The sequence below is a fragment of the Rana temporaria genome, chromosome 11, assembly GCF_905171775.1.
Source record: "Rana temporaria chromosome 11, aRanTem1.1, whole genome shotgun sequence".
Classification (NCBI taxonomy): domain Eukaryota; kingdom Metazoa; phylum Chordata; class Amphibia; order Anura; family Ranidae; genus Rana; species Rana temporaria.
In genome coordinates, this window is record NC_053499.1 from 84065367 (window position 1) to 84077641 (window position 12275).

The window sequence follows — 12275 nt, forward strand, 5'->3', positions numbered from 1 at the left end:
ATACATTTTGCCCAATTTTTTTCTATATTGTGAAAGATAATGTTACGCCGAGTAAAATGATACCCAACATGTCACGCTTAAAAATTGCGCCCGCTCGTGGCATGGCGTCAAACTTTTACCCTTTAAAAAACTCGATAGGCGACGTTTAAAAAATTCTACAGGTTGCATTTTTTGAGTTGCAGAGTAGGTCTAGGGCTAGAATTATTGCTCTCACTCTAACGATCGCGGCGATACCTCACTTGTGTGGTTTGAATACTGTTTTCATATGCGGGCGCTACTCGCGTATGCGTTTGCTTCTGTGCGCGAGCTCGTCGCGACGGGGCGCTTTAAAATTTTTTTTGGGGGTTTTCTTATTTATTTTTATTTAGTTTTATAATGTTTTACACTGAAATAAAAAAATAAAAAAAAAATGATCAGTTTTCTTCCTATTACAAGGAATGTAAACATCCCTTGTAATAGGACTAGTGTGTGACAGGTCCTCTTTATGGAGAGAGGCGGGGTCAATAAGGCTGGAAAGCATGGTATTGAAAAAAAAAAAAAAAGATCTCATGCTTTCAGCTGCAATCATGTTCGTTCACCACAGTGGTGTAGTGTATAGCACTTTGACCTAGCAGCAAAAGAGTCGTTGGTTCGAATCCCGCCCGTGACAGCATCTGCATGGAGTTTGCATGTTCTCCCTGTGCCTGCGTGGGTTTCCTCCCACAATATAAAAACACGCTGTAAATCGGTTCCGGTCTAAATAAGCCCTAATATGCAGTAGTATATTAAGGTTTGGTTCTGCCCTAGGCCTGACTACATATCTGCACCTCCTAATAGAAAAATGACCCACCCCTTCCTGTCAAGGTCACACCCTGTTTTTGTATAACCCCGCCCAGTAATTTTCAGGGGACCCACACACTAGTTCTGGGGGGGCACTGGATTCCCTTAACCACTTCCATACCAGGCACTTACGCACCTTCCCGCCCAAGCCAATTTTCAGCTTTCAACACTGTCGCACTTTAAATGGCAATTGCGCGGTCATACAACACTGTACCCAAACAAAATTGGCGTCCTTTTTTCCCCACAAATAGAGCTTTCTTTTGTTGTTATTTGATCACCTCTGCGTTTTTTTTTTTTGCGCAACAACTAAAAAAAGACTGCAAATTTTGAAACAAAAAAACCTTTCTTTTTTTAGGTTAATTTTTTTGTAAATAAGTTTTTCTCTTTCAATTACGGGCACTGATATGGCGGCACTGATGGGCCCCGATGAGATGGCACTGATGGACATCGATGAGGTAGTACTGACGGCACAGATGAGGTGGCATTGATTGGCGGCGCTGCTATGCGGCACTGATGGGCACTCATAGGCGGCACTGATGGGCACTCATGGGCGGCACAGATGGGCGGCACTTATGGGTGGCGCTGATGGATACTTATGGGCGGCACTTATGGGTGGCACTGATGGATACTTATGGGTGGCACAGGTGGGCACTGTGCATGGATGGGCACTGTGGGGTGGCACTGATTTTCCCAGTCAGTGCCCATTTGTGGGCACTGATTGGCATCTTTTTTCTTATTTTTTAATGCTTTTTGTTTTTTTGTTCTATATTTTTTTTGTTTTTGCACACCCTGGTGGTCCAGGGTGGGCATCCCTGGTGGTCCAGTGTGGTGATCCGAGGGGGGGCTGCGCTGATAAACAATCAGCGCGAACGCCCCCTGTCAGGAGAGCCGCCGATCGGCTCTCCTATACTCGCGTCTGTAAGACGCGAGTGAGGAAGAGCCATCGATGGCTCTTCCTGTTTACATCGTGATCAGCCGTGATTGGACACGGCTGATCACGTGGTAAAGAGTCTCCGTCTCCGTGAGAGACTCTTTACCGAGATCGGAGATGCAGGGTGTCAGACTGACACCCCGCATCACCGATCGCCGCGCTGCGTGCCCCCAGAGGCGCGTGCGGCATGAAATCCTGCAGGACGTCCTGTCAGGATTGTGTAACCACTTCCCGGACGTAAATCGGCCATAGGCTGGGCGGGAAGTGGTTAATTTGCATAGTTTTTCTCTCACTTCCTGTTTGGCTATGGGGCAGGAAGTGAAGGCAAATCTCCCCAATTGGACACAGATAATACAAAATAAACTGACAGGGCCTATAACCCTCCCTCACTCTATCCAAAATGAAAGAAAATAAAACTTGTTGATTATAGTTCTTGTCAGGGGCGGACTGACCATTGAGTCACTCGGGCACTGCCCGAGGGCCCCATGCCACTAGGGGGCCCCATCCGGGTTGCCAGGCTCAGTAAAACCAGGGACAGTATGTAAAAATCTGTGTTTTTTTTAGATCTGTCCCCGATATGTCCGAAAATGACAAGCTTTTAATGTGAATATCCCAAGATTTTAGCTGCCCGCCTCTGCACTACCTCCTGGCGTGGTGGTCATCTGTAAGCCAGAGGGGCCCCATAATCTTCTATTGCCCAGGGGCCCCATGAGTTGTCAGTCCGCCCCTGGTTCTAGTTTAAGCACAAATTTCATAGAGTTTTATTGAGAGCCCTAAGAAAATATAACCATGCCAATAGGCCAGGATAGAGCGTTGCTAATATGTAGGAATGTGTGTGTTAGAGCACCCCACCCAATGTTAACTAAAAAATTATTAATTTGCAAATAAGTATTATCTGCTCATTTTTTTGGGGATGTCTGCACCCCTGATAGTGACAACATTTGTGAGGTGTCTTCACCCTTTCTAATTCATTCACTTCCTGTCACATAGCCAAACAGGAAGTGAGGGTAAAACCTTACTAATATATTTTCTTGTGGACACAGAGATCAAGCTAAATAGTTTCCCATTATGTAAATTGCACTCTAGCATTTTGCTGTGTACACCCCAAATTATTAGGGATCTTGGACTTTGGGGTCCATTTACTAAAGGCAAATCCACTCCTACAAGTGCAAAGCAAGGAAGAAAACAACTTTGCTTCTACAGGATTGGATGTTAAAACCATCAGTGCTTCCTCTCTGATTTTCAGCAACTATGCTTGTACTGCAGAGTGGCTTTGCCTTTACTAAACCCCAAACTAAATAATCATTTGGGGCAGGGATCCTCAAACTACGGCCCTCCAGCTGTTGTAGAACTACACATCCCATGAGGCCTTGTAATGCACTGACATTCACAGACATGACTAGGCATGATGGGAATTGTAGTTCCTGAACAACTGGAGGGCCGTAGTTTGAAGACCCATGATTTGGGGTGTACACAGCAGTGCTGGAGTGCAATTTGCTTAATGGGGACACTAGTTAGATTGACCGGTGTCCCCAAGAAATGACACTGGTAGGGTTTTAACCTCACTTCCTGTTCAGCTGTGTGACAGGAAGTGAAGCCAATTTTAAGAAAAGGGACACAAAGCTCAACACAAAAATAAAAAAAACACAAAGCAGGGGTTCTAACACTCACTTGGCTTCCCTCAAACACCCACAATTTGAATAGGATTGCCTTGCGCTAGATTTAAGCACAGTGCTGTAAATCAGCACGTCAAGCCTGTCCACCAATAGCAAACCCCCCCCCCACAGGCCAGGTTTGCAGGTTTTCCTTCATCTTGCACATGTGCTTTAAAATAGTCTGGACAGCAATTCTTGATAAGAGAAATCCCCAAAACATGTCCTGTCGGGGGTACTTGAGGGCTGAGGACCACTGCAGAATAAATAAAATACTTACCAGTTTTTGTCTTTAAAGTCATGGGAGAATAAACATGGCAAACATTTCATGATTACACACCAGGAAAGAAGCTTAGACAAAAATCACACATAATTTGTTAGGCCCAAACCTAGTTCAGCTGCAGCTGTCAACATATGTAGCATGAAAAAGTAACAAAAGACAAACTTAACAATTTTAAAGTAATTTTTATTGGTCAACAAAACAAGGAAAGCAAAAAAAGACAAACAAACAAAAATACATTTCAAAATTCTAATTAACCATAGCTTTACACATTTTTCATAAAATAAGGCCACATAGACAAATACATCAAAGTGAACATCATTTAAAAATAAACCAAAACCATTGGCAAAATAAAACAAAACCCATGCAACAAACCACATTTGTGTTTAGCAACAGCATTTCTGCCAGCCTGCCCCTTCTGAGGGCAGCTGAGGACTGATCGATCCAAGCTTTTTATAACAGTGCTAGTAATGAATCAATTGAAATCACATGAACAAATTGCAGTCTCTAGTTTGGGTGAGCTTGTAATTGGGCACACCTGCAATTAATCCAAACCACGCTCTATGAGCATCCAATGAGTGTTTTTCACCTTTTAAAAAGAAAGGATATTTTTTTTCTAAGTGTTTGAGCATGCTCAGTTCATCACACATGTAGGAACCAAGCTGCAATGGAATGAGAGCTTTTTTTTTTTGGTTTCCCCTGATCTGATGCTTTCCAGCCTGAAGGGGAGGTGTTAAAGACAGAATTAAACACGCACATTTAATAATCTATTTGTGTGAAAAAAAAGGTTGCCAATTTTGTTTGGGAGCCACGTCGCACGACTGCGCAATTGTCAGTTAAAGCGACGCCGCGCCGAATCACAAAAACTTGCCCGGTCATTGACCAGAAATATGGTCCGGGCTCAAGTGGTTAAAAATTAACAAAACACAAAAGTGAGCCCAATTTTTGGGGATAATGTGAAAGATGATGTTACACTGAGTAAATAGATACCTTACATGTCACGCTTTACTATTGGAAACACTCCTGCAATGGGGCCAAAATGAATTCCGTGAATATCCCCATAGGCGACCTTTTTCTTTTTTTTCCAGGTTACCAGTTTATAGTTACAAAGAAGGTCTAGTGGTAAAAGTATTGCTCTCGCTCTAACGCACGCGTCAATACCTCACATGTGTGGTTTGAACGATGTTTATATATGTGGGCGGGACTTGCGTAAGTCCCGCCCACATATGTAAAAATTATTTTTACTTTTTGCTATAATAAATATCCCCAAAAATATATATTCAAAAAACTAAAAAACCCCTCAGTTTAGGCCGATACGTATTCTACATCTTTTTGGTTCCAAAAAATCGCAAATAGCGTTTAGTGTTTGGTTTTTGCAAAAGTTATAGCGTCTACAAATTTTTTTTTTTGTTGTTTTAACTAGTTATTGGGGCGATCAGCGATTTTTATCGGTACTGCGACATTATGGTGGACACATCGAACAGTTTTTTGGAACCATTGGCATTTTTCTAGCGATCAGTGCTGTAAAAAATGCATTGCTTACTCAAAAAATGCCACTGGCAGGGAAGGGGTCAACACTAGGTGCGAGGGAGGGGTTAAATATGTTCCCTGGGTGTGTTCTAACTGTAGGGGGGGGTGGGACTGACATGTGTAAATGACAGATCGCTGTTCATGAAGGGGAACTCCAGACCCCCCCCCAAAAAAAATAAGGTGGGTTCCCTCCAGGTGCATACCAGGCTCTTAGGCTTGGTCTGGAACATAAGGGGTTAAACCGGGGCCCAAAAAAATAGCGTGGGGTCCCCCCCAAGATCCAAACCAAGCCCTTATCCCAGGCACGCAGTCTGGTCAGACAGGAATGGGGGTGGGGACGAGCGAGCGCCCCCCTCCCTCCTGAGCCATACCAGACCACATGCCCTCAACATGGGGGAGTGTGTGCTGTGGGGGAGGGGGGCACTGCCCCCCCACCCCAAAGCACTCTTGCCCCCATGTCGATAGGGACAAGAGCCTCTTCCCGACAACCCTGGCCGTTGGTTGTCGGGGTATGCGGGCGGAGAGCTTATCAGAATCTGAGAGACCCCTTTAATAAAGGGGTCCCCAGATTCCGGCCCCCCACCCTATGTGAATGAGTATGGGGTACATCGTACCTCTACCCATTCACATGGGGGAAATGTAAAGTAAAAAAAAAACACCACACAGAATAAAATATTTTATTAATCTGCTCCGGAGCCCCCCCTTTCTTCTTTAGCTCTCTTAGAAGGGGGGGTTTCTTCTCTCCCGATGGGACCCTGGGCTTCGGTGATTTCTGCCGGGGGAGGGCGCCATCCCTCGGTCCTCTCCGGAGCCTTCCGCCGGATGCCCCCACCCCATTTAAGCTCTTTTTCATTAGGGAGGGGCATCCGGACTTCGGGGTCTTCTGCCGGGGGATGGCGCCTATCCCCCGGTCTTTCCGGTGCCTTCCGCCAGGGTTCCGGTCTTCCTGGTCTTCTGCCGGGGGTGCGCCAACTCCCCGGTCTTTTCTCTTCTGTCTTCTCTGCTCCCTCTTCTGCCTGGCTCCCCCGCGGAGCCAGGGCTTTCTTCCGTCTTCTTTCTTCTCTCTTCCTTCTTCTGCCTGTCTCCTCCGGGAGCACAGGGCTTGTCTCCGCTGTCTTCTTCCTTCTCTTCCATTCGATGTTGACACGACGAGGTTCCGCGCTGACATGCCGTGTCAGCGGCGGGCATGGACTTATATAGGGTAATGCCACCATGTGACCTCAACCCATGTGACATCACATTCCCTGGGCATGATGGGAATGTGATGTCACATGGGTTGAGGTCACATGGTGGCATTGCCCTATATAAGTCCATGCCCACTGATCAGACGGCATTCCAGCGCCGGACCTCGTCGTGTCAACATCGAATGGAAGAGAAGGAAGAAGACAGCGGAGACAAGCCCTGGGCTCCCGGAGGAGACAGGCAGAAGAAGGAAGAGAGAAGAAAGAAGACGGAAGAAAGCCCTGGCTCCGCGGGGGAGCCAGGCAGAAGAGGGAGCAGAGAAGACAGAAGAGAAAAGACCGGGGAGTTGGCGCACCCCCGGCAGAAGACCAGGAAGACCGGAACCCTGGCGGAAGGCACCGGAAAGACCGGGGGATAGGCGCCATCCCCCGGCAGAAGACCCCGAAGTCCGGATGCCCCTCCCTAATGAAAAAGAGCTTAAATGGGGTGGGGGCATCCGGCGGAAGGCTCCGGAGAGGACCGAGGGATGGCGCCCTCCCCCGGCAGAAATCACCGAAGCCCAGGGTCCCGGCAGAAGATCGGGAGAGAAGAAACCCCCCCTTCTAAGAGAGCTAAAGAAGAAAGGGGGGGCTCCGGAGCAGATTAATAAAATATTTTATTCTGTGTGGTGTGTTTTTTTTACTTTACATTTCCCCCATGTGAATGGGTAGAGGTACGATGTACCCCATACTCATTCACATAGGGTGGGGGGCCGGCATCTGGGGGCCCCCTTATTAAAGGGAGCTCGCAGATTCCGATTAGCCCCGCCCGCATACCTCGACAACCAATGGCAAGGGTTGTCGGGAAGAGGCTCTTGTCCCTATCGACATGGGGGCAAGAGTGCTGTGGGGTGGGGGGGCAGTGCCCCCCTCCCCCACAGCACACACTCCCCCATGTTGAGGGCATGCGGTCTGGTACGGCTCAGGAGGGGGGGGGCCGCTCGCTCGTCCCCTCACCCATTCCTGTCCGGGCCAGACTGCATGCTTGGGATGAGGGCTTGGTTTGGATCTGGGGGGGACCCCCGCGCCGAATCGGCGCGGGTTTAACCCCTCACGTTCCGGACCAAGCCTAAGAGCCTAATGTAGCCCTGAAGGGGGACCCGCGCCGATTTCAAGTTTGAAATTTGGCGCCGAGTTCCCCTTCAGGGCTGAAAACAGCTCGGAGATTCCCGTGCGCCACGTCACGCAGCGCAATCACGGGTACGCCGCTTGGTATTTACCAAGATTCTCACGGCGTACTGACAAGGCGCACGGGAATCCCTGACTTTTCTCTCTGCGCATGCCCAGTATGCAAATGAACCTCCCGTGGTTCAGGCGCACTGTGCAAGCGTACGGGGATCTGTTTTCAAAAAACACTTTCACTTTCAATTCGGCCCGCCAAACACTTTAAAACACATGTCACTTCACTTCCCCTGCATCCCCCCACCTCCCCCCCTAATAAACTCCCGCCCAAACCCCCGCAATTTACAGTTCAATGTGCCGTGCGCCAGGTCTGTACTGGTGCACAATGCACCCTCTCCTGGGCGCACGGAGCACATTAGTAACTAGGGAAATACACTGCACTAGCAGCGTATTTCTTTAGTAAATGGCCAAACGGCTGCTACTCCTGCTTTTACTCCATGAGTCATGGAGTAAAGGCTTGGTAAATCAGGCCCACAGTCTGTTTTTTGCTTTCTGTTGTGAAATGTGGGGTCTGTTCTTAAATTGTCCTTGTATTATACTTGTTTTCTTTTTTGCTAAATAAATATTGATATTTTTATCAGATTGTCTTTATCAGTGCCGCGAAAAGTCCCTTCCAAAATCCCTTCCCCCTTTCCTCGACCTAAATACTGACGTACATTGGCCCCAAGCAGCCAGATGCCGTCAAATTATTTTTGTCTCATTATTCTTCATATTAAATGGGATGTAGGCACCTTTTTACTTTCTGTATCTTTATTCTAAAAGAGGCGACACTCTCCTATTTTCTTCAACTATCAATTGGGTGGATAACACACCCGTTTCTCATAAGCAGGGCTCTTCTTCCCCCTCCCCTTCCCCACTCCCTGTCTCTTTACCCTGGAGCAGGACCCTGCTTACCTTTTGAGTGCCTCTAAATTCTAATTACCATACCCTATCACTTTGTAAAGTGATCGCTTGGCTATACTATTGAGTTTTTTGGCCCCTTGCCTAGACTGGGCCCCTCCCCCCTCCCCCCCCTTTACTTTTATGATGGAGGTTCTCGGCACTGATTGGACTGGTTTCATGTCAACTATTCAAACATCTTGCCTTAATACGCATAAACTTGAAAATGATTTAAAAACGTATTTTTTGAAAATGTATGCTCTTCTTAAACGAAAGTCACACTTATATTGGCATATAGAATTTTTCAGGCGATATTTGTTGGAAAATATTTGCCCTATTGGGCTATGGGTACAAATCTTCCCTACCATTAAAGATCCCACACCTGAATTTAAAAAGAATTGGGAAAAGACCCTTTTGAACTGCAGCACTGAACTTATAAAAACTTTAGTGACACAATACACCCAAGATATGATAACCTTGGACAAAGAAATTGAAGGCATGAACATACAATCTTCACACTTAAACGGCAATCAAGTTTTCGCCGATAAGTGGAAAGAACTAAAACTTCGTTTGGAAACCCTAAATAAAGAAATTATCTGCCAAAAACAGACCAAGTTCAACAAAGATAAGACCGCCTATACCGAGGGATATGCCTATAAGTGGGCCTCTGGCCCAACCGGTAGGAGAAACCCCAACCGTAATAGACACCCTGGTAATTCCAACACTGAAGTTGAGTCTGACTCATCAATTTCTTCAATGGCTTCCCAGACTAGTGGCACACGATTTCCGAGTACTCCAGGGACTATTTCTACCCGTAAGAGGTTGAGATATGGTGGAGCTACACCTCCCCAGCCACCTTTAACTAAAAAAGATAAAAAAGCCCTTAAAAGTACTCAAAAACGTGTACCCACAGCAGGTGACCTAGTCGACACTAATCTACCCACAGATAATCTAGCAATATCCACGTCATTACATGGTGCTATCCCCAAGGTATTGAATACTGCCCTAATGACCAACAGATATACAAAAATTAGTGAAGAGACTATTTTTTTAGACCTAAAGAAACAACAAGGAAACCTGGACACTTTCGTCCTAAAACCCACCCAAACCTTGCCACCTCCACTACAACCCACTCCCCTCAAAATAATCAATTGAATATTATCAATCTCACCCCTTATGCACTATCTGAGGATCAGTCCTCAGTCTTACAACTAGGGTTGGGCTTTTGCCCACTCGACCCCCTTAAAGTAACACACACAATTAAAGACCTTTACCTCTTTGCTCGTAATTTGACATATAAATTCATTTTTGATAATTATCGAACTCGTGTAAGGTTGGAGCATGAGCTCGCGGAGCGCACTAAGCAATTCACAGTGGCTGAGTTCCGTGCGCTCCGCGATCTCATGCTCCTTTACGACGAGAGTAATCCGGAAGAAACGGAGCCTTCTCCTGCTCCAGATTCCAGCCCATCCCAGGAGCCTCCATCTTTATGTCCTCCCCCTCTTCCCTCCCCCAAATTGTTCCGCCTTCCGTCTAGGAAGTTTCCGGATTTAATGACCTGTCCCTCAATTTGGTCCTTCGTACAGGCCACAATACGTGACCTGAAACGTCAGGAATGGCAGAAGACCACTCCAAACTTAACTGAGAATCAAACTAAAGCCCTAAAAACCTTACAAAAGAACCCCAAAATCGTGATTAAACAATCAGATAAGGGGGGGAACATTGTTTTGATGACACATTCATTCTATCAGGAGATGTGCCTATCCATATTAAACAACCACCACTGGTATTGTCGCATTTCCCCTACCCTAATTGACTCCTTCTCCCTTGAACTTAAGACAATCTGTATTGAGGCCTACCACAAAGGCCTAATAGAGAAGGACACCCTTGAGTATCTTGTCCCTAGATTTCCTCGCCTTCCTACCTTCTACGCCCTCCCAAAAACCCACAAAAGTTTACAAAAGCCTCCTGGACGACCGATTGTCTCAGGCATCGACTCGCTTACAGATCATGCTAGTAGGTTTGTCGATGCCTTTCTTATGCCACATGTGACCAGTCTTCCGTCTTTTATCAGAGATACTTCGGATCTATTGAGACACATTGAGGGAATCCAAGTCCCTCCTGACGCCCTGCTCGTGGCTTTGGATGTAGAGGCCCTATACTCAAGCATCCCCCACGAGCAGGGTGTCAGGATGGCTGGCTCTTTCCTCTATGAACAGGAGAACACCTCCTGGCCTTTGGTGAATTTTGTTTTACAGTTGTTATTGTTTATTTTGACCAAAAATCATTTTATTTTTAATGACCAACTGTTCTTACAAACCCAGGGCGTGGCTATGGGCACCTCCTGTGCCCCAGCCTACGCAAACCTATATCTAGGTGCGTGGGAACGTTTTTTGAATGCAAGTGAACTATACAGTAGATTCATGGACAAGATACTGGTGTGGTATCGATTCATAGACGACCTGTTCATTATTTGGACAGGTTCAAGTGAATCTCTACTTGAGTTTGTACAGATACTCAACATCAACGAGTTTAATTTAAAGTTTACGGTGGTGTTTGATGAAAGCCAGGTCCCCTTCTTGGACCTGACGGTCATCAAACAGGCTGACGGCACACTATATACTGATCTTTATAGAAAGCCAACGGCGGGAAACACCCTTCTATATGCCTCCAGTGCCCACCCTAAACTATTCCATTCGCCCAATACTTACGGTTGCGGAGAAACTGTACGATACCAACAGACTTTAAAAGACAGGCGGATGAACTACGAGACCGCCTCCTTGCCCGTGGCTACACCCACACTAATTTAAAAAGGGCCTACAACAGGGCGTGCCTTCGACCTAGGCACTCCCTGCTGTATGATCCCTCAAAAAATATAAAAAAACGTACACATGAGTCAGTTCGATTCATTACAACGTACTCTGCACACCATAATGAATTGCGCAACATATTGCAAGCTAATTGGCACATTCTCGCTGAAAATAATATTCTGAAAAAATATGTCAAACAACAACCTGAAATGGTGTTCCGCCGGGCCCACTCACTACGTGACCGATTGACCAAGAGTCACTACACCACAGAATATACAACACACACATCACCCAGGGGCACCTATAAATGTGGCAATTGCCCAAGATGCCCTTGGGTAATGGAAGGTGAACATTTTTTGTTACCCAATGGTGAAGATTTTTACCCCCCCTTCTTTGCCAATTGTGGCACAAAGGGTATTGTTTATCTTATGATTTGTATCTGTGGAGCCTTTTATATAGGCAAGACTTTTAGAGAATTTCGGCAACGTATGGGTGATCACCTTTACGATTCAAATGTAGGGAAACTAACAACAGTAGGGCGTCACATTGGATTATACCATAGATACGATCTCTCTGTCGTAAGGTTTTTCATTTTGGAAATAATTCCACAACACCCACGGGGGGGAGACTGGAATAGGACCATTTTACAAAAAGAATGTCTGTGGATCGAGCATCTCGATGCCACGACATTCCCAGGATTGAATGAAATGAATTCCTATAAATCCTTTTTACGTTAACATTAATAATCCAACAATAGATCCTCTTCCAGTCTCCTAGCCCTGCCCCCTTTCCCCCCCCCTCCCCCCCTTTTTCTCCTGATCCCCCCATGCTCCTTCCCTTCCCCCTCAAACCCCCCCTTTTTCCCCCCTCCCCTTTTTCTTTCCCTTCCCTCGTTGATGTCCTAATTGCCATTCATCTTTAAATAGGTTGTGGCACCAATTTGGAGGCTTCATTTTGCCTCAATATAAACAC